Source organism: Canis lupus, chromosome 19, assembly GCF_003254725.2.
Source record: "Canis lupus dingo isolate Sandy chromosome 19, ASM325472v2, whole genome shotgun sequence".
Classification (NCBI taxonomy): Eukaryota; Metazoa; Chordata; class Mammalia; order Carnivora; family Canidae; genus Canis; species Canis lupus.
Window position 1 is genome coordinate 44,811,846 of NC_064261.1, and position 25,434 is coordinate 44,837,279.

A 25,434-nucleotide genomic window follows, 5' to 3' on the forward strand; every position below is an offset into this window, starting at 1 on the left:
GGATGAGGAGAGTATGAAACTAGAATGGTTAGCATTTTATTACCTGTAGCGTTAACTGTCTGCTTGAACAAGAACTTGAATTTTTAAGGCACAAACAACCAGCTTTCTATTACCCATGAAATAAGACTTCATTAAATGACTGCTTTAGAATCAGCCACCCATAATAGTTGAAACTCCGTGTTAAAGCAGATTTAGATGGGAATGTGTTACTAATTGTCCTGAGATTAGAAGTGCCTTTATAAAGTGTGCTAAGCAGGAGCCCACATTTCAGGGATCTTGTTTCTGCCCTCAAAGCAAGCTTCAGGTATTGGATAACATCATCAGTGAATCCCTGGATATTTTTCTATCTCTTAAATTAAACTATGTAGGATGACGTTGTAGGCACAGGACAGGCTGATGGCAGAGGTGTGTACAAGGTAAGTATTTATAGTTTACACTACTTGAGATCTAAACTCAGAAGAATAATATTCCAAACAAATGATCGACAAATGGGATATTTCTAAATGGTACCAGGAATCCCTGAAGTGGTTTATAGAAATATACCCAAAGATACCAGAAGTTTCCCAATATATGGGATATGTGAGAGGAAGTTTGCCATTTTCTGAAGGATTCTTCACATTAATGTAGTAGGGAACCAGAGGAGATCAGATTGGCAGGTACCGTGGCACAGCCCAGCAAAGTCTCTTTCACTTTCTCAGGCAATAGAGGGAAGGTTAGAAAAAGTCTGCCCCCCCTCCCCCCATTTTAAGTGTCCTTTTGTTTGTTTGTTTTCTCTTTTTAGGGAAGACTGCTGCCTTCCTACCCTTCTCTACCCCTCTGGTGACAATCATCTGCTACATTCCTCAGCTTTTTTCAAAACCTGCCTGCTCATTGTCTTTTCTCTCTAGTAGTACTTAGCACGAAGGAGAACACTATAGCTCTTTTAGGATTTACATCCTGTGATACTAAAGTCAATACTGCTGTGACCTTTGGAAAGTGACCACGAAGTGACCTGAAAGTTGTATAACTCTTTAAGAAAAAAAATCCCTATAATAATCCCAGATTGCCTCCTATTGTGTATGCATTTTCACACCACTACATGAACTTCCATATTTTTGCTGTTTATTAAATTTTTAATTATTAATCTGAATGGATTTGAGATATAGATCTTGATAATCTGTACCCAGACCTGGTAAACTCTATAGCAAAGTATATCTGTACTCTTGTTGACTATCAATAATAAGAAATCAAATTTGGAAATTGTACGTTGGAGTTCATTCTGCTTTCCATGTAGTTACCCTTCTTAAATATGCCCAGAACACATAAGCGGAAATAAAATCTGTGTTTTTATTGCAGTATTTCTACCAAGTATTTTCCAAATAATAGACTATTTTCAAGACATTAAGAGAAAGAGCACCATGATCAAGCTCATTTGGAAAACGAGAGTTTTGTTGTTGTTGTTGTTTTTACTGTAGGGTTTCTCAGAATCCTTCATAGGTTAATGGACAGTGTGAAGCCCTAAGAGGAAATACAGAATATTGCATAAAACAAATTTACTTGATAATAAAATCTTTCTTTTGCAGTATCTTTACAGACTATTCTTTACACACATAGAACACAATTGGGGAAATTCTACTTCATGGCAAGTTTTCTGGTAAAACTCAATGTGACCTAGCGGGCTGTGCTGGGGAGGGGGAAAGATAGTATGCATACTGTCCTCAATATCCTCACTGCTATGTAAGTTACTAATAAAGTGTATGTGATGGGTTAAATTGTGCCCTCTAAAAATACATGCATACCTCATTTTATTGTGGCTTCACTTTATATTGCTTTGCAGATATTTTTTTTTTTTTTTTTTTACAAATTGAAGGTTTGTGGCAACCCTGCATCAACCAAGACCATCAGCACCATTTCTCCACCAGCACTTGCTCACTTTGTTTCTTTGTCTCACATTTTACTAATCCTCGCAATATTTTAAACTTTTCCTTATTGTTACATTTTTATGATAATCCCATCAGTACTACCTGATATTACTATCACTGGGGGTGCCATGAACCATGCCAATATAAAACAAAGTTAATGGACAAATGTTGTGTGTGTTCTGACAATTCCAACAGCTGCAACCTGACAACCATTTCCATATCTCTCTCCTTCTTCTTGGGCCCCCTTATTTCCACAAAAACACTGAAATTAGGCCAGTTAGTAACCATACAATGGCCCCTAAGTGTTGAAGTAAAAGAAAAAGTCACATGCCTCTCACCTTAAGTTAAAACCAAAAATGATTACGTTTGGAAGGCAACTAGAATTCCTACACCAGTTAGTCAAGTTGTGAATGCAAAGGAAACATTCTTGAAGAAATTAAAACTGCTACTCCAGTGAACACATGAGGAGGAAAGCGAAATGGCCTTATTGCTGATATGGAGAGAGTTTTAGTAGTCTAGAGAGAAGATCAAATGAGCCACAATATTCCCTTAGGCCTAAGTCTAGTCCAGAACAAAGCCCCAACTCTCTTCAAATCTATGAAGGCTGAACCAGGCAAGGAAGATGCAGAAGAAAGTGTGAAGCTAGCAGAGGTTGTGACGCTATGAAAAAAACAAACAAACAAAAAAGCAAAACAAAAACCTGTCTTTGTATCATAAAAGTGCAAAATGAAACAGGAAGTGCTAATGTAGAACATGCAGCAAGTTCTCCAGAAGATCTAGCTAAGAACATCAATGAAGGTGACTATGCTGAACGGATTTCCACTATAGATAAAATAGCTTTCTATTGAAAACTGCAGTCATCTAGGACCTTCATAGCTAAAGAGGAGAAGTCAATACCTGCCTTCAAAGCTTCAATGGACAGACGGAATTTCTTAAGGACTGATGCAGCTGGCAACAGGCAGTTAAAGCCAATGTTCACTGACCGTCCTCCAAATCTTAGGGCCATCTAGCATTATGCTAAATCTACTCTACCTTTGCTCTATAAATAGAACATTAAGCCTACATGGCATCTGTTTACAATATGGTATGCTGAATGTTTTAAGCCCACTGTTGAGAACTACTTCTCAGGGTGGAAAAAAGAATTTGTTTCAAAATTTTACTGCTCATTGACAGTGTACCTGGTCTTTCACGAGCTCTGATGGAGATGTACTATGAGATTAATGCTGTTTTCATGCCTGCTAACACAACACCCATTCTGTGATCAACTTTCAAGTACTACTATTTAAGAAATATATTTCACAAGGCTATAGCTACCATAGGTAGTAATTCTTTAATGGACCTGGGCAAAGTCCACTGAAACTCTTCTGAGAAGGATTCACTGTTCTAGATGCCACTCAGAACATTCGTGATTCATGGGAAGAAGTCGAAATATCAATACTCTCAGGAGTTTGGAAGAAGTTGATTCCAACCTTCCTGGATGACTTGGAGGGGCTCAAGACTTCAGTTGAAGAACTAACTGTGGATGTGGTGGAAACAGCATTAGAACTAAATTAGAAACAGAGCCTGAGGATATGACTGAACTGCTGCAATCTCATGATACAGTTTGAACAGATAAGGAGTTGCTTTTTATGGTTGAACAAAGAAAGTGGTTTTCTTGAGATGCAATCTGCTCCTGGGGAAGATGCTGTGAAAATTATTGAAGTGACAACAAAGCATTTAGAATATGACATAAACTTAGTTGGTAAAGCAATGGCAGGGTTTGTGAGGATTGCTTCTAATTTTGAAAGGAGTTGTACTGTGGGTAAAATGCTATCAAACGGTAGCACATCCTACAGAGAAATCTTTTGTGACAGGAAAATTTAACTAAAGGTATGGACTCCACTGTTGTCTTAAGAAATGGCCACAACCACCCCAACTTTCAGCAACCACCATCCTGATCAGTCAGCAGCCATGAGCATTGAGGCAAGATCCTCCACCAGCAAAAAGATAATGACCCACTGAAGGCTCAGAGGATGGTTAGCATTTTTTAGCAATAAGTATTTTTAAATTAAGGTATATACATTATATTTTTGGACATAATGCTATTTCATACTTAATAGACTGCTGTGTAGTATAAACAGCATTTATATGTACTAGGAAATAAAAAAAATTCGTTTGACTTGCTTTATTGTGATGTTTGCTTTATCTTGGCACTCTAAAACTGAAACTCTCTCTCTCTGAGGTATGCCTGTATGTTGAAAGTCCTAATTATAACATCTTTGAATACAACCTTTGCTGGAAATGTGGTCTTTGCAGATGGAATCAGTTTAAGGTGTGGTCATTAAGGTAAGCCTTAATCCAGGATGACTGGTCTCTTTACAAAAAGAGGGATATTTGGATACAGAGACAGACACATACAGAGAGAGGCAACACACAGGCACATAGGTAGAATGACATGTAAAAATGGAAGCAGGGTTTGGAGTGATGAATCTGCCAGTCAAGGATGTCAAAGACTGCTGGCTCTCACCAGAAGCTAGGAGAGAAGTGGTAAACAGACTTTCCCTGAGAGAGAATCAGCCCTGCTGACACCCTGATTTGGGACAGTGAGCCTCTAAGATTGACGGAATGAACTGCAGTTATCTAAGCCACTCGGTTTGTGATACCTTTTTAGGGCAGCCTTAGGAAATTAATAAAGGTTTTGCCCATATGAAGTGGTGTGCCTCTAGCGTAAATATCTAAAAATGTGGAAGTGGTTTTGCAATTAAGAAATGTGTAGAGGCTGAAAGAGTTTTGAGGTACTAACATGCCTTTAAGAAAGTGTTGGTAGAAATATGGATGTTGAATGTACTTTTGGTAAGAACTCAGACTGAAATGAGGAATATGTCATTAGAAAGTGGCAGAAAGGCGATCCTTGTTATATAGAGACAGAGAACCCGGCTGAGTTATTTTTACTGCTGGGAGGCAAGTTGAACTGATCAGGGATCAATTTAGGCATTTATTTGGCTGAGGAGATCTCCAAGCAAACTGTGGAAGGCACAACCTGGTTTCTCTTTGCTGCTTATAGCAAATGCGAGAAGAAAGAAAGAAATTGAAGAAATTCTGCCTCAGAACGACCTCAAAATATAGTTTAAGATACCGTGTTTATTATTTATTGTATAGAATCTCTTTCATTCTACTAGGAGGTAATCCCACAAAGACAAATATCCTAGTCTGTTCTGTTCACTGATATTTCCCAGCTGCTCAGATGCTCATAGATGCTCAATAAGGAATAAATAAAACTAATGCATGGGGCTGAAACTCTCAAATTAGGCCCAATGCTTCTCACGCCTAAGTTTTCCAACAGGCTTATAAAAGATTCATACTTCTTATAGTTTTTGTAATTAGAAAAATATAATCATCTCCAAAGGAAAGCAATTTACATGACTATCCTGGGTATGACAACAGAAATATTGACATAAATCAAAATTTACCAGATAATAGGACTCAAAACACGGACTTTTACTTAACTTCTCTGAAGAACATTTAAGGAGTTTCAGATAAAGAATAGTTTATTTTATATAGATGCAAATTTGAGGCCACACATGAAATTGGTTCTCAAGTAAGGTCTTAGCATTTTATTCTTAGGATGAGATTTGGTAACAGCTGGGTAGGCTTTAATAGCATAAATCCTATAAACAGTAATGGCAAACAAAGATCCAGGCCTCCATAGAATACATTAAAGCCATAAAAAATGATGGCTGCCTTTATTTTTAAGTTAATCAAACTGCCACCTTAAATCCCTGTTGTTTTTAAAATGCTGCATAAAATGATATAGACTTTATATGAACAATCCAATACGTTAGGCAGTGAAAACAATAACCAAATTGACTTTGCCCACCCCCTACTCTGCTCAGTTTTCACATAACTAGTATTTTAAGAATAGCTGATACTCTGCTATCAATTAGTTAGAAGTTTTATCACCTTCTTCACTGCTACTTTTGCATATATGTCATTTTCTGGCAATAGATATCTTTAAATACACTATTGAAAAGGTAATTTTGCAGATGCAAAAAAACCGAAAGTCATTATAATTTTAATTCATGTAAAAACATGTATATCTAGGAAACATTTCCTTATATTCCTCAGATTTATAACCAAATTTTTTTTTTCATTTTTGCAAACACAAGGTATCAGGTTATGTTTATTGCACCCAAATGCTTTCGACTACCTATTGGCTTCCAATTTCACATGTTATGAAGATTTTTCAAATTAATCTCCTTACATATTTCTTGTATACTCCTGCTCTTTGTGATCCTACTTCACTGTCTTACTTAGTATCACCTGCAAATACTATTTCATTAAGCCTCTTAAATTGTCACTCTAATTTATCTGCCTTCTTTTCCCCACTCCTCATCACCCCTAAGTTGAGTTTCTAAAGCGGGCATCTACTGTTTTCCACTTGAGTAATCAGATTCATTCTTCAAGTCCTGCAAAATGTTCATATATCTGCCATGCCCTCCCCAACTCCTGTAGGGAGAGCTGCTTAGTCTCTCTCTTTATTTTTATTTTAGCATTTGAGGCATGTTTCTGTGAAAAGCTTATCATATTGTAATTATATTTGGAGGCCCACCTCCTTAATAAAATCGTGTGCTCCCCGAAACATGAACTGTGATTTTTTTATATTTTTACCTCTAGTGCTTTGATCAGTACCTAACACAACTTATAGCCTCAGTAAGTATTAATGAACATACAAAACAAAAGATTGGAAAGCAAGAGAAAAATCAAGTCAATGGTTATTTGTGGTATTGCTATACAAAGTCAAAGCATTATGGAAAATAAGTAGACTACTTAGATGATCATCCTTGTTTCTCCTGGGGCAACTTTCAGAGTCTAATTTAATATGGTGAGGTATAATTTGGAAGGACTGTAGAATAGAATTATGCATGTTAGTCTTTAAAATAATGTTCAGAGACTAATATGGCTATTTTTATTTCTCTAAAAGTTACCCTAAATTTCTCACATCCAATGCTTTCCTTATTTAGCCATCCTCTTCTTAATCTTCTCTCATATGATTATGGTAAGAGAATATGAGGGGTTTTTTCTTCAGCGAATACAAGCAGAGTTCTCCAGTAAAAAGGGCTCAAAACAAATCCCAGGACACTGATGGATTAGCAAGATACGGTAGGTATATGTAAAATTTAAAAATTCAATTATTACTCTATGTTTTGTGATTTTTCTTATTTTATTTTCTCATGTAAAATTGTAAATACCCCACAGGTAGAAAGACTGTGATAAAAAGCTCCTACAAAAAAAAAAAAAAAAAACTCCTACCACCAATTAGCCTCAACAATTGTTAGTGTTTTAGTGTTCTATCCTAATTGTTTTAAAGTAAGCTTAAATAACAACAAACAAAAGAAACAAGAGCTAAAAGGTAATTCTTACTCTTTTTATAGGGAGTAGAGGCTAGGCTTTCAAGGGAGTGAAGATCTGCTTTGCACTGGTCACAGCAAGAGACAAGAAAACATAAACCATCTTGCAAAAGGCCCAGAGAGAAGTCCTATGTCTGCCTGGTGTGTGAGGTATGCACTCACTTGTGGGCGTGCACTTATTTTGAAGTCTACAGACTGAAAATCAGGATTTGCCCTTAAATAGGAAATTATTGTCCTCTCTCTTGTGCTTTTCCCTCCAGTTAGTAATTGTCACATCACATCTTTAGCAAATCCGTGGTGCTGATAATTACAGGAAGAAGCAATGGAGGAGTGTTAGTGCTCTCCCTATCTCTCTAAACGTGGAATATCCTGTCTGCCTTGGATTCAGTAACTAATGAAAGTTCTGTTTATTCCAATTTGAAAAAAATAAGGTTTAATGCCTTTTATACTGCAAAGTAAGCTAAATCATTGTCATTCAGTGATTCATTAATTCTTTCGTTCATTAAACATGTGTTTAGTTCCCTGTATGTTCCTCTCAGAGTGGACTTGTAAGTTAATGATACTATAATAGAAATTGAATCTAAGTGCCACAAGAACATCTATAAAAATTAACAGATTATCTGTATGCCCTTTGTTTTAGGTCTTTATCAGGGAGTCAGGATGCTATTATAATTGTCTAAAAATAAGAATTAAACTATGAGAATAGCTATGAAAGTGGAAAGGACATGGCACTTGATATAATTTGGCCTGCAGAGCTTACCTGAGCCCTGCCCTTAGCCCCTAACCCAATGTAGAGACCGAGGTGGCCAATGTCTTCTTCACCCTGTGAAGGATCAAATTGGGCAACTGAATAAAGGGAGTCCACCCAGAGGCTGAGCTACACCAGTTTATTTTTTTTTTCTCTCTAGAATTTGAACTAAGAGGTAAAATGACAGAAATAAACTTGTAGAGTTAAGTAAGTTGCATTAAAAGTGAATATTATAGGAAAGATTCAAGGATTTCATCTGCTGTGGTCCTTCAAGGCTGTCTTGAATCCAGAATTACTCTAATTAGAGCCCCACTGATTTCTTTGCTAGTCAGTGGTTCCCGTCTTGATTGACTTCTGAATACTTACAGCCTTTAACCTACCCTTCACTTCAATCTGCTTTTTTTTTTTTTTTTTTTTGAGCTTTTTAAGGGAAGTTGTTTCTTACAACCAAAAAGCCTAGGCTTAAATAGACAATATTTGCTCCACTGATTATCTGCCTCTGCCTCTGTACTTACTACTCATTCATTTTCACAGTTGTTTCTCACCATCACCTGTGAACTCTTTTAACAACCAGATGGGCTAACATTTACTGTTTCATTCTTGTATCTACTTTACAGCTTGGGATATTATTGGGCATACTAAATCTTTGTTAAAAATAAATAAATAATGCATATGAGAGACACTGGGGAGATAGAATCTAGGGGGAATGATATTTAGATAAAGAGAAGCCAAAAATGATTCTGCAATGTGATTAATTTGCATTATAATCTGACTGATTGGTTTCATTTAAATATGTGTTAGGAAATTTCCTGCTTTTTAAAAAGTATAATAACCTGCCACATATTAAAAATATAAGTTATTAAGAACCCTAAGAGGGTTTGTGAATTAATGAATTCAAATTATCTGGAGCTTAGTTCAACCAGAGTGGCAAAACAGCAATTTCACTCCACAAATAGAAGATAAGATTAGAGGATGGATGGATTCCTTTGGGAAGGAGATTAAACTACATTCTTTAGGCAGAACAGAGGTATAGCATTTATTTCTCTCGTAGGGAAACAAAACTTCTGGTAGTACCCTAACTTGAGAACAAGTGACCACCCACTCTAAAACTACCCTATTAGCAGATTAAAGGGCTAATGTTGATGATCATCTAACATAATTATTTCATGATATTAATAATTGGCTGTTTTTCAAAGTCAATATACCTTACATATCCATGAAAGGACTGCAGTAAAGATTAGTAAAGGAGTAATTTGTGACATATACTTTCCCTTTCCAGGAGCAGATTCTCAAACAACTGTTATATAACATTGATTATTTCAACAACCTAATTGATAAAGGCATGACTGGGTGCATTCCTTAAAGATGATAATTTTAATTCCCCTTGACCATGAAACAAACAGAAGTGGCATGTGGAAGAATCAATAAAGATTTCCTTTTCCTTCTTTAAGTTCATTCCAGACACATTAGATACTACAGGGAAATGATACAGTGTGTGTGTGTGTGTGTGTGTGTGTGTGTGTATATAGTAATATAGTATATATATATATATATTATATAAAATATATTATATATATAATATATAATATAGTATGTATATAATATATATAATATAGTATATATATTATATATACATTACTATTATATTACTATACTGACTTAAAAAGAATTCTTACTTTACATAAGCGATTACATTGGATATATTTACATATTTGATGGGATTATTTTCTGTTGGAATTACTCATGATTGTGCCAGTGCCACAATACCACTGACACAAAATTCAAATATACTGAATCAGTAAAAATATAATAGAAACCAGAATCTTTATTACAGCCATAGTTGTTATCTCTCCCTTTTTCTTGTCCCAATTTTACCACTTTTTTTTTTTTTTTTTTGGGACACATTTAAATGAAGACACCCTTTCAAAACCCATTCAGTTGAAGTCTTGGTTATACTATTGATTTTTAAAGTGACTTATATCATTCAGGTTAGTTGGACATACTGGGAAAGTTTCCAGATCTTGGCAAAAACCCAAATTGAACTTTCCTCCAAAAAGTCAGGAAGAATTTCATTAACCTTTTAGTAAGAGGAGGTGTATTTCTCATTTGTTCAAGTCTAAGGCCATGTATTCCCAGGGGAACAAAACAGCCAGACCATAGCACAATGATCTTTATTTACATCAGGGTTTATATCTGGAAAAACAAAATGTTGGGATTGTTTCTATGGTCAATAAATGGCTACCTCCATCCTTCATACTTTTGTATACATGTGCAAGTATTTATGTTTCTAATCCTCTGTAATAATGCCACTGAGTCAATGCAGTATTTTGAGGTTCTTTCTCAGCTGGCAAAAACAGATTAAGTAAAAGGGGAGAAACTAGTATTTATGGCTTTTATAGTAATTTTAAATATTTTTGACAATAAAATGAATATAAATAATGGTCAATTCTGACCATTTCCTATTACATGGGTGATAGTGATTTGAGAAGGTAGAAAATACCAGAGCACTTGAGTTAGAACTAAATGATCAGATAAATTTAAGCAAAACTTCTATAATCAGTGTTATGCAAAGACTTGATCAATAATATGAATTTTCTAGATATTAATGATCTCATGACATATTTACTCAAACTAGAAGCCCAATTTAATTATAAGATCTATGTCAGTTATGTCAAAATTAAGGGTTATCGGGCAGTAATATTTCTCAATATTTTCCTAGAGTAGGCAAGTGTGTAACAAATTAAATATTTAGATTTAGTTAGATCTTTATTCTATTCTAGGGGAGAGCAGAAAATGGAATAGTTATTCTGACAATTTTGTGAGAGGTGCTCTCACAATTTTGATTTTGTGGCTTTGATGTGAAAATAAAGGAATGAGGAAAATATTCAGGGGATTGAAAACGAAGAAAATATGGGGAATGGAGCAATAGAACCAATAAAAATAACTAAAATATTATTTGTCCTATTTCATATCAAGGGATTTAATTAATTAATGGATAATCTCCACTATTTGTTTCCGGTTAGGAAAAATATCATGAATTAAAATGTACATTATATGTTTAAATTTGCTCATCTGTGAACATCACAGTAAAGTATCCAATGTTTAAAATTCCTTTATAGACCTTAGAATGGTACATTTTTTAAAAAGTTGGATAAAGATACAATGGATTCTTTTTGATTTGTGTGACTTTCATGTCAATTACTCTACTTAACTTCCTTGTTAGAACTTGCACATCAGCGGGTAGTATGGCTTTCTGCAGCATATCTTTCAATATATCTACTTAGAAAGTGCCCTTTGAACTCAAACTTCTTGCTATCACATCAGTAAAGTGATTCCCATTACAAATGGATGCATTAACTATTCCCAGACTATGTAAGAATCCATTTTTATTGACATGTTCTACATCCATACAGCCTCTTCAGAAAATAAACAGGAAGAGTTCATTGTTTCTGCAAACAATATTAACCAAATGATGTAAAGGATTGCTAGTTAGCTATCCTATTTTTGTGCTGCTATGGTGACATTGTGAACTTCTGACGTTCTTTAGGTAGCTGTCCTGCTGCTCATTCCAAATTTGTCAGATTATTTGGCACCTGGTCTGACCTTAATGTCTAGAATGAACTGCTGAGCTATGAAGTGTTCTGATTTCTCAATGCTTTGCCAAATTCCTCCCCCTGTCCCTGCTACCTTTAAAATAACAAGGTCAATCACACAAAAGAAAGATGGCAGTATTTCAGGTCCAATGATGCTGATTATCAGCATAACACATACGGTTCAGCATGACATCAACTTGCCCTTGAAGACTTTGGCAAGTCCAGCTGGAACTGGCTAAAATTACTCAAAAAAAAAAAAGCAACTGGAAATGGAAGTGCCCAATTTTCTAAAGGTACTTTACCAAACGACTAAGAATGTGTATTTTAAAGTGTTTTCAAAGCTACAGTCGCTTAATTGTTTTTAATTACTTTTCAGGAAAGCAGTAACGTTAACTAACATTGGCCACACCCAAATAAATAAATTCTGAATTAATGAAGCAATCGCATTCTTCCAATAAATTCCTCCTAATAAATTGCTTGACTGATATGAAGAAGTTGTGAAGATGGTAAAAAACAACACAGTAGTGGCAGATAATGATACTCAGAAATGTAAGGAATCCTTGCTCATTATTTGAATCAAGGAGAATTCCAGAGGAAGGAATACCCTGAAAAAAAAAGGAGTAATTTACACATATCTCCATCTCCTATCATTGCCTAAACACTGCCTATGTTTTATCTTTCCTGATCTCGTGGTAGCAATCTCCTCTCTTCTCGAAGCACAGCCTTTTGTAATTTGGTCTTAGGTAGACTCACAGTAAAATACCCTCAGTTTTGCCTGACAATATCATAGTCATTTAGACATTCCCAAATGGGCATGCAAGGCAAATTATATTACAGTTCTGATTCCCTTTTCAATGGGCTATATAGAGAGACATGCTGTGATGTCTAATGCATAAACACTATTAGAACATAATATATACACAGAATGTAAGGAATAAAATTTATATCATATATATGTTTATGTAAATAGTCTATAGGAAGCTATCTACCCAGTAAGTAAATCTTCATACAAGATCCCTTAAAGGCAGCTAGTAGAGTGTAGGTTGTTCTTTATTTATTCAAACAAATTTTTTATTGAAGACCAGCCATATGCATAATGCCATACATACTCAGTAAATATATTACAGAACTTTGAAGTAGAAGAAATGGCAAAAATCCGGTAAGATTCTATATGTGAAAAGGGTGATGCCCAGAGAGGTTAAGTAACACATCCAAAGTATCAGTGGCTAGTAATATAAGAAGACTAGACTACCGATGTTATGTTCTTAAAAAACATAAAATCACAGTTTGTCTTCATTTGTGGGTAGCTAATGCATGCTTTTTAGAACTATTCAGAATCTTCTACTTTTGGAATGAAACATTATTAAAAACGCTGTTGATAAATATCTTTTCATGTGCATGTGTGTATACCTGTTTGATAATATATACGTGCATTGCATATGCATGTTTGATTTTATATATATATATATATATATCTGATAATATTGCCAGATTTCCAATTTAAATATAATTACTATTTTCAAAGCCAAAGTTTACTTCAATATTATTTATTATTCCTATCTCATTTTCAAATATATAATTGTTAACGAGGTAAAAAAAAAAGTGTTTTGCTCCTACTAGCAATTTTCTTTTCTAAGCTTTTTATAGTAATTCAAAGTAAAATGCTGTTTGTTGGTCCTTTCCTTCTCTCTTTTTAAGTCACAGAATTCATTCAGCTGATGAAGTCTTCAACAGGGCACCAACACAATGCCAATATGATTCAGCAGAAATGTATGTAATTATTCAAACCTGGAATGGTACCTTGAATGATGTAATTAACGTTATACTCAATGATAGGATATTTCAATTGCCTGAGATAATGGACTTTTTAAAAAAGTATGTTGGATCATATATCCATCCTAATTAGGGCTAAGGAAAAGTCAAAAGAAAGTCAGATGAAAAACATACTAAGGATATGATAAAAATATTATCTATTATATGGAATCTTCCTCAATCTTTCCAAATACTCTTTGCCCATTTCTTTTAACCTTTTACCTGTCACTAAATTTACCTTTTCTTCCCAGGCATAGTACATGATGTACTCAGAGCTCAGTACATGTTTGCTAAGTAAATGAATGAATAAACTGAATAAATGTAGTATTTCTTTACTTGCAACATTAGATACCTTGAACTTTGCAATCACTTTTCACATGCATCGTTGCTACCTAATGGCACCTGAGCATAAAAACTGCCTGGGATTTTTACTAAAAAACAACAGCAACAGATACCCAGGACCCATCCTTAAAGAGTTGTGGGAAACTTTAAGACTAAAAATATCCCAGGAGACTTATATGGTCAGGTAATTTGGGAAGATCTAGAGAATTTCCTAATTATATGTTGCATATTTCCAGAAGATGAAGAGAACACTTTTAACTTTATATTAATTATATTTTCAGTGGAGAAATTAATCATTCTAATTTTATAGGGAGATTCACATCACAAATATTTATCTAGTTCCTATATTAGGGTCATAGGCACACAGAGGCTACTGTATCATATGGTTCTTTATGAAACTCACAACACATGAGAGAAATGAACATGAAAAATAAATTATGAGAACCCAGAAAGAGACTTACATAAATATAGTTAATTGATGTTTGGCAAAGGAGCAAAGGCAATATAATGAAGCAAAGATAGTCTTCTCAACAACTGGCCACTCACATGCAAAAGTATTTATTATCTAGACTCAAACTTTACACTCAACATAAGAATTAACCCAAAATGGGTCACAGACCTAGATCTAAAATGCAAAATTGTAAAACTCCTAGAAGATAACATAGGAGAAAACATAGATGGCCTTGGGTATGACAATGATGTTTTACATACAATTCCGAAGTTATGATCCATGAAAGAAATAATTGACAAGTTGGTCTTCATTAAAATTAAATTAAAATCTGTTCTGTGAAAGTATCAAGAGAATGAAAAGATAAGCCAGCCTGAGAGATAATATTCACAAAAGATATATCTCATAAAGGAATGTTATCTGAAATACACAAGTCTTTTAAGTTCAAAAATAGGAAAATGGACAACCTATTTAAGAAATGGGCAAAAGACCTCAACAGATACCTCATCAAAGAAGATACACACAGAGATAGCAAATAAGCTTATGGCATTAGGGAACTGCTCAATGGCATACAGTACTAGGGAACTGCAAATCAAAACAATGAGATACCAATATACACATATGAGAATGACCAAAATCTACAACACTGACAACAGTAAATGTTGATGAGGATGCGAAGCAACCCTCAGGAATTCTCATGCTTTGTTGTTGCAAATGCAATATGATATGACAACTTTGAAAGACAATATAATCCCCTTAGGATATGATCCATCAGTCACTCTCTTTAGTATTGAGCCAAATGAACTGAAATCTCATGCCCACAAAAACACCTGTGCATGGATATGTATACAGTTTTATTCATAACTGCCAGAATTTGGAAGCAACCAAATGTCTTTCAGTAAGTAAATGGATAACTTGTGCTATATCTAGACAATAGAATCTTATTTGGCACTAAAAAGAAATAAACTATCAGGCCATGAAAAGACATAAAGAAGACTTAAATGAACATTACTAAGTAAAAAAATGTCAATCTTTTTTTTTTAAGATTTTATTTATTTATTAATGAGAGATGCAGAGAGAGAGAGAGAGAGAGAGAGAAGCACAGACACAGGCAGAGGGAGAAGCAGGCTCCATGCAGGGAGTCTGACATGGGACTCGATCCCAGGTCTCCAGGATCACACCCTGGGCTGAAAGCAGCGCTAAACCACTGAGCCACCTGGGTTGCCCAAAAAAGCCAATCTTAAAAGGCTGTATCCTGTATGATTCCAGCCAAGAACCATGGAGATGGTAAAAGAATCAATGGCTGCCAAAGGTAAGGGGGTGGTGGGGGAATGAAAATGTAGACCATAGAGGATTTTTTTTAGGGCAACTAAACTCTTCTGTATGGCAATACAATGATGGACACATGTCATTTTAAATTGTTCAAAACCCATATAATAATATTAAAATAAACAGAGGAAGGAGGGAAGGAAGGAAGAAAGGAAGGAAGGAAGGAAGGAAGGAAGGAAGGAAGGAAGGAAGGAAGGAAGGAAGGAAGGAAGGAAGGAAGGAAAAAAGGCAGGAGGGAAGGAGAAAGGGAGGGAAGGAGAGAGGAAGATGGTGTAAAATACCAAGAATAAACCTTAAGATAAAATACGGACTTCGGGTGATGATAATGTGTCAGAGTAGGTTCATCAATTTTAGCAAATATGCCACACTGTTGGAGAATGTTGATAATGGGGACACTATGCATGCCTGGGAGTAGGGAGTACATAGGAAATCTCTGTATCTTCCTCTTAATTTTGCTGTAAACCTAAATCTGTTCTAAAAACTAAAGTCTATTTAAAAAATAAATTATAATACGGCAATAATTTGACATTTTGGAAGGTTTAGAGGTAGTTCACATTAGGTGAGTGGGAGAAAAAAAGAAACAAAGGTCTGATCAGGGAATAGGATTCTAAGACTCTAAAACTTGCAGACTCACTTAAGAATCTTCATCTAGATTTCTGAGTCAAAAAAAGCATCACAAGTAAATGACATTTCTCTAACATTTTTTGTGTGATGTCGGTAAGAACAGATGATAAATACCAAATTGTAAATACGACATAATTTTCTGCTTGATTTGATGGATTGATGGAGATAAATATTACATTGAATTCAGAAAGGAGGTAGGTCTCAGAAAAGTCATTACCTTAGTATGTCTTCTTGAGCTTTCTGTTTCCTTATTGGTACACACAGAAGCCAACTTCGTTCACATTCTTAATATTAGGTATGAGATGACTAGAATATAAGAAAACAAATTTCTTGATGGGAGAGCTGATGTCTTTCAACAGAACTCTCCTGCTGAGTGACCCACCAGAATTTAAGAAGCTGGATTTTAAGGATAATAAACATGTGAACAGGGTAAGATAAATATCCCTCAGTCCTCAAGCAAGGTTGCTTTGAGGGGGAGGTAAGGGAGATGTGATGATAATTGTCTATTACGAATAAGGATTTTATGAGGATTTCAGACTATCTCATTTAATTTGCCAACCCATCATTAAGATAAGGACTGTCATCATTTAAAGATGAGAAACATGGTGTCCAAAGGTCATATTACTTCTTTGGAGACTTAGATCTCTCAGTGAAATCTGAAGTTTTTCAAACTTACTATGACTAATGACTTTTAAAGGTCTTTGGAAAACTTAGATTCACAGTTTCCTAATATATTACATGCCCAATGGCATTTCACCCTCCATTTACTAAAGTCATTTCCGGGGGGTGAGGAGGGAGAGAGATGGGGATGGTATGAGAGAAGTGGTAAGAAATCATGAAAACTAAATGCAGTAAGTTACGTGAAGTTCTCCTACCATCTCCACATCTCCCAATTTAGACATCATTTCTCATGGAGAGTTTTCTCTGATCCCCAGAAGAGATTAGGTTGCCAACACTCCCTTATAATACTTTAAATTTGATGTTTGGTAGCTGCACTTTCTAAGTAGTAAACTCTTAAGGGATCATGTCTGCTCCATGGATGCACGAATCCATCACCATGACTTTATTTCCAGTGCCTGGAACACTCTCTAAATAAATAGTTAAAATAATATAAGAAAGATTTGAAATCATTTAGGTAGTGTTGCTTCTACTCTGTGTATCCCTTCTGAGCAAGATTCTTGCCCTGCTTCCTCCTTTCCACCTCCTGCAAATCCTATAAGGTTGATATTTTTTAGCTTTAACTCTAAGTGTAACTTGGGTTTGTTTAACCAGCCGTTTTGGTAATTGGACTTCAAACCGAGAGAGTGGAATCTAAGGTTAATATATCAAACCAGGGCTGTGGCCAAATCCTCTCTCTCTTGCGATAGACAATCCATATCCTTCATGTGACCCTTGCAGAGAATGGATTCCCAGCCAGCTATTTGATTAAATCCTCTGCTCCCACCAAGAGGGAAGTCACTAACAAGCTAAAGAAAAAAATGGCACGAGAGAAGAGCAATCCCACCCCATGTCAAGGCATTCATAAGCTGGATCAATACAATCTTCAAAAGCACCCACAAAAACAAAAATAATATTCTAACCTCATCCAAGCTCTCTTGCACCCTATGGCTAACAAAAGGCAATGTTCTACCCCCCACAGCAGTAGCTTAACGTTCCCTGCTGCTTTGGAAAATGTTATATTGGACAAACGGGCCACACTGTGGCTCTCAGATTAAGAAGCATCTGCAGATTCTCAAACCATCACATGCAGGAAACTACAGGTGTTGAGCACAGAACAGAGTGTGCCAACTGTATTGATTTCCAGGGTGCTCAAGGCAAAGGTAAAACGAATGAGACTGTTAGAAAAAGTACTAAGTCACTAGCATAAAGGAACAGAAAGTCTCTTAAGCAAACCTGCAGAAATAAAATCAAACTTCCAGACAAAAATCCTCGTAGTGGATTCTTTAACAGATTTGAACTGTCGTACTCAGAAGCCTCCTTACATCTTGAACTACCGGTTCCTACTTGAATTCCATTTTAGTCTTTTATGGAGTTTTTGTTTGGCTTTTTTCATTTTAAAGATTCTATTTCTTTATTTGAGAGAAAGAAAGTATGAGCAGAGGGAGAGGCTTCAGAAGGTGAGGGGGAGAGACAAGCGGACTTCCTGCTGACTGGGGAGCCAGACACAGAACTCCACCCCAGGGCCCCCGGATCGTGACCTGAACCGAAGTCAGACACTTAACCAACTGAGCCACCCAGGCGCCCCATTCATTTTAATTTAGCAAAAATTTCCCTAACCTCTTGCTTCAGACTAATCAGATAGAGTAAAATCTGAAAGCTACAGCAAATCATGCTGTCAACACAAAAGAGGAAAAAGCCACTAGTTAATTAGTGACTACGATGACAAAACATGCACAAGGGATGTTGAAATCACTGTCTCCAGTCACGATTTGAATTACCAGTCAGTGTTTCCCTTACTGTGCAGTTTACTATCAAACATGCATATTGCATTACCTTTCTGAAGTGCTCTTTAATCTCTTTTAACTTCTAATTATGCCTTACGTTTCTGCATCTGTATGATTATTTCCCCTAAGATTCATATTACAGTACTCTACTTTTCCTAGAGGGTCATTACTATATTGTGATCATAACCCTATCTTATGACTTTTTTTATATTACCTATAGGCTACAAATACCAAATTTTAAGTACCTTGTAGTAAACTGTGAAAGCATTTGAGAAAATGTGTTAGAGGAGAAAAAAAATCATTACTAGTATTTACAAAATGGTTAAAAACTCAACACTTAAAAGAATGATTAGCAAGTGAATATTTCCAATTCTCCATCACTCAATTCAGACATCTGGCTCGTGTCATTATTTCCTTCAGTATCTGTTACTCTTTACCATCCTTGAGGCTTGTTCTCTCACTGTGGCTACCCCATTTTAACCTGTCAGTGTAATCTTACCTGACTAAGCCTAGTTCATTATATTATTTCTATATCCTAAATACTTCCTGAAGAAATTCAGACTGATGAGAATTGTTAGCACCATACTGTTCAATCTTTACACAAAATACAGGTTTGATTTGAAGTTATTCCCCAAGTCTGGTTTAAAATACACAGTTTCAAATTACAAATAAGCTGCTTGAGAATAGAGAGAGGCTTTTAATATTAAGTTTTTTTGGGACATAATGCCAAATAGAATTGGGGATTTAATGCAGGAATGCAGAGGAAATGAAGCTAGAGAGATACCAGTTAACCATGACATGAAAATTGATCAATGTTTCACAAAGTTGGCCTAGCTCTGTGTCAATTAGGCTAAATAATGAAATATTCATAGAGAGCATACTGTGAGAATGTATTGTGTTAAGTGCTGCAGGAGTTTCACAAAAGCATAAAGCCTTTCTCTTGGACAGGACCATCATCCTTTTCCATAGCATCATAAATGAAAACAATAGCCTAATACATTACCTTCTAAAGATGTTCTGGCTTTAATAAGGATCGAATCTATTTATGATTTTGACATTTCCTGTACTATCAAATTGACTTTCTTCTTCAAATTAAGAATGTCCCATGTGAACAGCATTTTGGATATCCCTCTGTACCCCTTCATTTGTATATTGCTTTTGTTATCCCTGAGAATAAGGTGATAGTTAGCCTCTTGTAAGCATAGGAAAACTAATACATAATAACTCAAAGGAAAAAGCTTTGCAAAACTGTGGGGATGCTAGTACTCTGAGTTGGTCTGTTCTTGCTCTAACGACTGTAATTGTGTATTCCATTCACATCCATATCATCAAAATGACAGAGGTGAATATTCTGGTTATAAGGAAAGAACTATAAACATGTATATGGATATGGAATTAATAGACCCACAGAGGTCATCACACCCTTGAGACAGAGATATTACTTTCAAATCATTATTACTGCAGACTTGCTTGGGGATAGTTAGGAATCTAGAATCCAGCATAAAAAAAAGTTAGCCTCAAATATTAGATATGAAGTATTTTCTAAGTCTTTATTTTCTAGGGAAGTGCCTTCCTTTGAATTTACCAATATAACTCCAGACGTAATTAATGCAATGGTCTTGCTATACTATTTTTTTATTGTAGTAAAATATTCTAACATAAAATTTATCATTCTAACCACTTTTAAATGTACAATTCAGTAGCATTAAGTACATTCACCATGTTGTGCCTCATCACTATCCATTTTCAGAACTTTTTCATCATCAGAAACAGAAACATTGTGCCCATTAAACATTTACTTATTTGTATGAATATTCACATGCACACTCACACTACATTAAAAGACTGCTGGAGTTCAGAAGGAAAACTGTAAAAAATAAGCATCTAAAGAAAATTAACCACATATGCTAAAGTTGTTGGATTAACATAGCAGAGAGTAATACAGAATTCATGTTATACACTTGTTTCCATTTAAACATTTGTGTCAAAAGAAAGGAAAAGAGAACCAATAATTTAATACCCTTGATCACAATTCCAAAGAGATTAGCTACAGAACTTTAGTTGAAATCATTAAACATGAGTAATTATTTCCCTTACACTTTTTTTTTTCTTCCTCCATGCAATCTCAAGATAAAGAGTATTCAGAGAACAAACAAGCCTACTGGGAGAATGAGCTCTGAGAGAAACTAAAGTACACTAGCAGTGCCCATTTCTGATATAATGTGCTCATATAAATTCTATCAAAAAAAGGTGCATCTTAAAACATATTGTTCTCTTTCCACCAAAACAATATTATAATTGGATAGCTGTATTCCTGAGCAGGACTTTGCATGGAATAAATCACAGATATGACCAACAAGGTGTCATAAAAGCAAAGCTATAAAAACTATAAACCTTTGTAATCATTTAAAATAGTAAAATTACACTCCTTTATAGAATTTAACAGATAGAAGGGATTTTAGAATATTGCCAAGTTCAAGCCCTCTCTTTTAGGGATGGAAAAAAAAAAACTATGTCTAGAAAAAATGAGTGACATTCTTTTAATTTACTGAAGTAGCTTGTAGCAACAGGTGCTAAAAACTGAAGATTTCTTCATTTCAACCTATTGTTCCTCCCATATATTTCAATGTTCCTCTTAAAATATTTCAACAATTATATTTTCACATCAATTGTGCGTTGTAAGTATTATATGGAGTATATATACCATATATAAAAATGTAGCTCTAACATTTAAAAGTTGTGTACAACTAATATCCCTGCTATTTTTATATTAAATTAATAAATTATTTATCTTTCTTGAATTTTGACAGACTCTTGGTGGCATGATTGTAATGGTCCATTTCCATTCAGAGTGATCCAGGGAAGTTTGGCTGGATCATTGATTTTTCCTGTCAATACAATTTCCCATTGAAAGCTGAGACATTCTAAAACATTTATTATTCATTTAAATTATTTATTGTAATTATTGTAAAGTGACCATTGATACTTGTGAATATCTCTAAGGATTTTATATGAGGAATCGACTTGAACTTGATTGGAGAACATATATTTAGCTCTCTCTAGCCAAAACCACAACCACATACACATACCATCAAGGATAGCTTTGAGAAATATTTTATTCCATCCATCTCCCAACCTCCTTCCCCTCCTAGATAAAGAAATTAAAGATTGCTGTTTTGGGACTGTATGTACAAGATGGGTGAGAAAGACAGTTTCTCCAATGACCTGCATGATAATACTGATTACAAATAGCCCAAAGTCTTTTAAAATGTAATTTAGAGAAAGCCATAATCTTCCAAATCACAAACCATGTCTCCTTGACTAGAGATGGAACACACTGGATATTACCTTAGAACATGGCAAATAAGCTAATAAGGTTTTTAGAAGTGAAGTATAGGCTAGCTAGGAGTAAGAGAAATGGTGAACCATTAAAAAAAATGCTATTACTATATTTGCTTGAACCTAGAATATATCCCTTCTTCCTGAGAAAACCAGTTCCCTATTCACTTAGCAACATTGACATCTACATGCAAATTGTGCATAACTTCATGTGCTTAAAAATATGTAGGGGGGAGATGTTTTATTAAATAAAGGATGAATTAAAATTTGAAAAAAGGGGATCCCTGGGTGGCTCAGCGGTTTAGTGCCTGGCTTCAGCCCAGGGCATGATCCTGGAGTCACAGGATCCAGTCCCACATCGGGCTCTCTGCATGGAGCCTGCTTCTGTCTCTGCCTGTGTCTCTGCTCTCTAACTCTCTCTCTCTCTCTCTCTGTCATGAATAAATAAATAAAATCTTTAAAAAAATAAATTTAATTTAATTAAAAAAAAAACTATGCAAAATGAGTGATATGAGAAATAGAATGTGTCCAAATTCTTTAGTTGGCTTTGGTGTGCTACCCTATAGAATAACATTTAAGACATGACTTCCTGAGAGAAGCCTTTGAAATATTTTGGTTATCCCACCTTTCCATATGTATTATCATGGAAATAGCTAAACTAATGAGTGAGGATAAACTCATTGTTTGATGAGTGAATGTGCAAAATAATGAACTACATATGGAGAGACTAACAGACCAAAATTAATAGTCATATTTCTGAGTTTATGGGTCCCTTTCATCCACTATCCTTCTATGTTCTGAACCAATAAGTCACCCAATAACACAGAGCTTCACTGAGCCAGCAGCATTTTACTAGTGACCATTGTCTTAATTTTTCCACTGTAGCCTCTATAGTCAATTGACAATCAATATTAAGTGCCTATTTGTGTCTACATTGAGTACTGAACATGATAAAAAAGATATAAAAGGACTCTGAACTAATGAGGTTTAATATCTACTTGTATAAAGAAGAAATATAAAAATAACTAATATATATTACTATGATAGTAGTCACCACTAAATCAGTGGTATGTACAAATTAATATCAGATATATGAAAACTCTTATTATGTTAGAATAACTTGGTAGAAAACAATATAATATAGGTATTGGGGAATTCATAAAATAAGTTGAATGTACAAAAATAAATGAATTCGGGATCCCTGGGTGGTGCAGCGGTTTAGCGCCTGCCTTTGGCCCAGGGCGCAATCCTGGAGACCCGGGATTGAATCCCATGTCGGGCTCCTGGTGCATGGAGCTTGCTTCTCCCTCTGCCTGTGTCTCTGCCTCTCTCTCTCTCTCTGTGTGTGACTATCATAAATAAACAAAAATTAAAAAAAAAAAAATAAATGAATTCAACCTCAGTAACAAGGAAAATGTACTTTAAAACAACAAAATATAAATTTTCATTCACAGAGTTGGCAAAATCATAGATTAATTGGTAAATAATATCAAATGTTGAAACTTACAGTTTTTGTATAAATTGGTAAAGTCTTTTTGTAAGGTAACTGGCAGTGTCTCTCAAAATTAGAATTATAAAATATTTGACACAAGAATTCCAATTGTAGGGATTTAGTCCTGAAATTATCAGAATATGTGTCACATATAATATCAACACATTCTGACAAGAATGTTCATTGTTTTACTCTATGAATGGTAAAAAAAAAAAAAAAATGTGAACCCAACTAAAGATCTTACAGTAAGAAAGTGGCTAAAAAATGCATAATTTCCATTATGAAATACTTCAAGTTGTTAAAAAGAATGAAGTGGGAGTTTATGTATTATCATATAATCACCTATGGAGCATATGGATAAATGAATAAAGTACATTACAGAACAATACATATGTTTATGTAAATTAACATATCTATTTCATATTGCATACATATGTATATATGCAAATACACAGAAAGATGCCTCAAAAAACATATTCTAAACTAGCAAATGGTTAGTTCTGAGAAAGGGAATGAGAGGTGGGGAAGAAATGAAGGGACACCAGAATGTTTTGTATAATTCTGTACTGCTTAGAATTTTGCCTTGTGAATACATTCACGTAAACTTGTTTTTAAGGCAAAGATGTGTACAATGGTACAGCGCACATGGGCTTGATAAAGCTGCATCATCAAAGTATTGGGGTAAGAATGAGAGATTAATGGATTAGTCAGTAGAAGGAAAAACAAGAAGCTTAACAAAATCATTAGAAATAATATATATAGGACACAAGTTTTTGAGAATGAAGCTAAGGCAACCAAAGAGTACCAAGAAATGCATATGTTCCTTGTGCAAAATTATAGAAACCACTATTAGATATCAGGTCTTCAATGGAAGTTAAAATATGCTAATTAAGGTAAGCTATTTGGAGTATACATACTATTATAGGGGAAGACACCATGATGGATGAAAAAATGGATGAAGTCACTGGGCTAGCAAAGCATCTACTATGACTCTTGGGCAAAAAAATACGTGCATGATCTGAGGCTCTCTTTTCTACATTTTGAAAATTGAGCATGTAAACAAACAAGTAGAGTTTCAGGTAACACACGAGGCCAAGGTCAACAAAAGCAGAAGGCAGCATGCAAACCCGCACAGAGTAATGGTTCCAGAGCTCACGAGTCAGCATCAGCAAGTAATTCGAAAGCTCACGTGATATTGGAAATATAAAATATCAAATATATTTAAAGCAAAGGTTAAGTAAGAATGGGATTAGCAGTAGCACTGCGCTGGGGAGAGCATTAGGGGAAGTAGGACACCATCAGAGAAGCAAGAATGTGAGCTGGATCAGAATGGACGTGCTACAATAGCCATATTTTGAAACAAGTGTTTTCCACAGGTTCCTCACTGACCAGGAGTCCTAATACCAGAATCCTATCAAATAATTTCTGAAATTCTCTGCATCTATTTTTGCTTGTCAAGCACAATTGGAATGTATATATTGCTTACTTTATCTCAGTTAATTGTGTGAGTTGCCACTCAAATGATTCTTATCTTTCTTAGATTTCCTACTAAAGAATCACTTCAAGATTATTACAGGAAAACCTCCCCTTCCTAGTCAAGATCCAAGCTAATAAATGAGAAAATACTTGGGATCCCTGGGTGGCGCAGTGGTTTGGCGCCTACCTTTGGCCCAGGGCGTGATCCTGGAGACCCGGGATCGAATCCCACGTCAGGCTCCAGGTGCATGGAGCCTGCTTCTCCCTCTGCCTATGTCTCTGCCTCTCTCTCTCCCTCTATATGACTATCATAAATAAATTAAAAAAATATATATATTAAAAAAAAGAAAGAAAATACTTAACATTTTTTATACAATGTGCTTTTACAAAGTTCCCCTTTCCCTTGTAACCTCCACTTTGTTACTTATTTACCCTGCTACAAACTTACATTCTAAGACTTGCCTGGTCAGCTCACAGGACAGATATAATGCAACGAAGA

The 25,434-nt window shown here is 35.1% G+C and overlaps 1 protein-coding gene and 1 long non-coding RNA gene across 4 annotated transcripts in view; both read right to left on the minus strand.

Moving 5' to 3' along the window:
• LRP1B (LDL receptor related protein 1B) overlaps positions 1 to 25,434 on the minus strand; it is a 1,837,374-nt gene that overhangs the window by 1,321,459 nt on the left and 490,481 nt on the right. The window lies entirely within an intron of this gene.
• Positions 1 to 25,434, minus strand: part of LOC118351524 (uncharacterized) — a 106,580-nt gene that overhangs the window by 24,152 nt on the left and 56,994 nt on the right. For 2 of the 3 annotated variants that reach the window (XR_004807082.2, XR_004807083.2), the window contains exon 2: positions 16,402 to 16,490. The exons of the other annotated variant lie outside the window; for it this stretch is intronic. This is a non-coding gene — a long non-coding RNA (uncharacterized LOC118351524). The remainder of the gene's footprint in view (positions 1 to 16,401; positions 16,491 to 25,434) is intronic. 3 annotated transcript variants of the gene reach the window in all.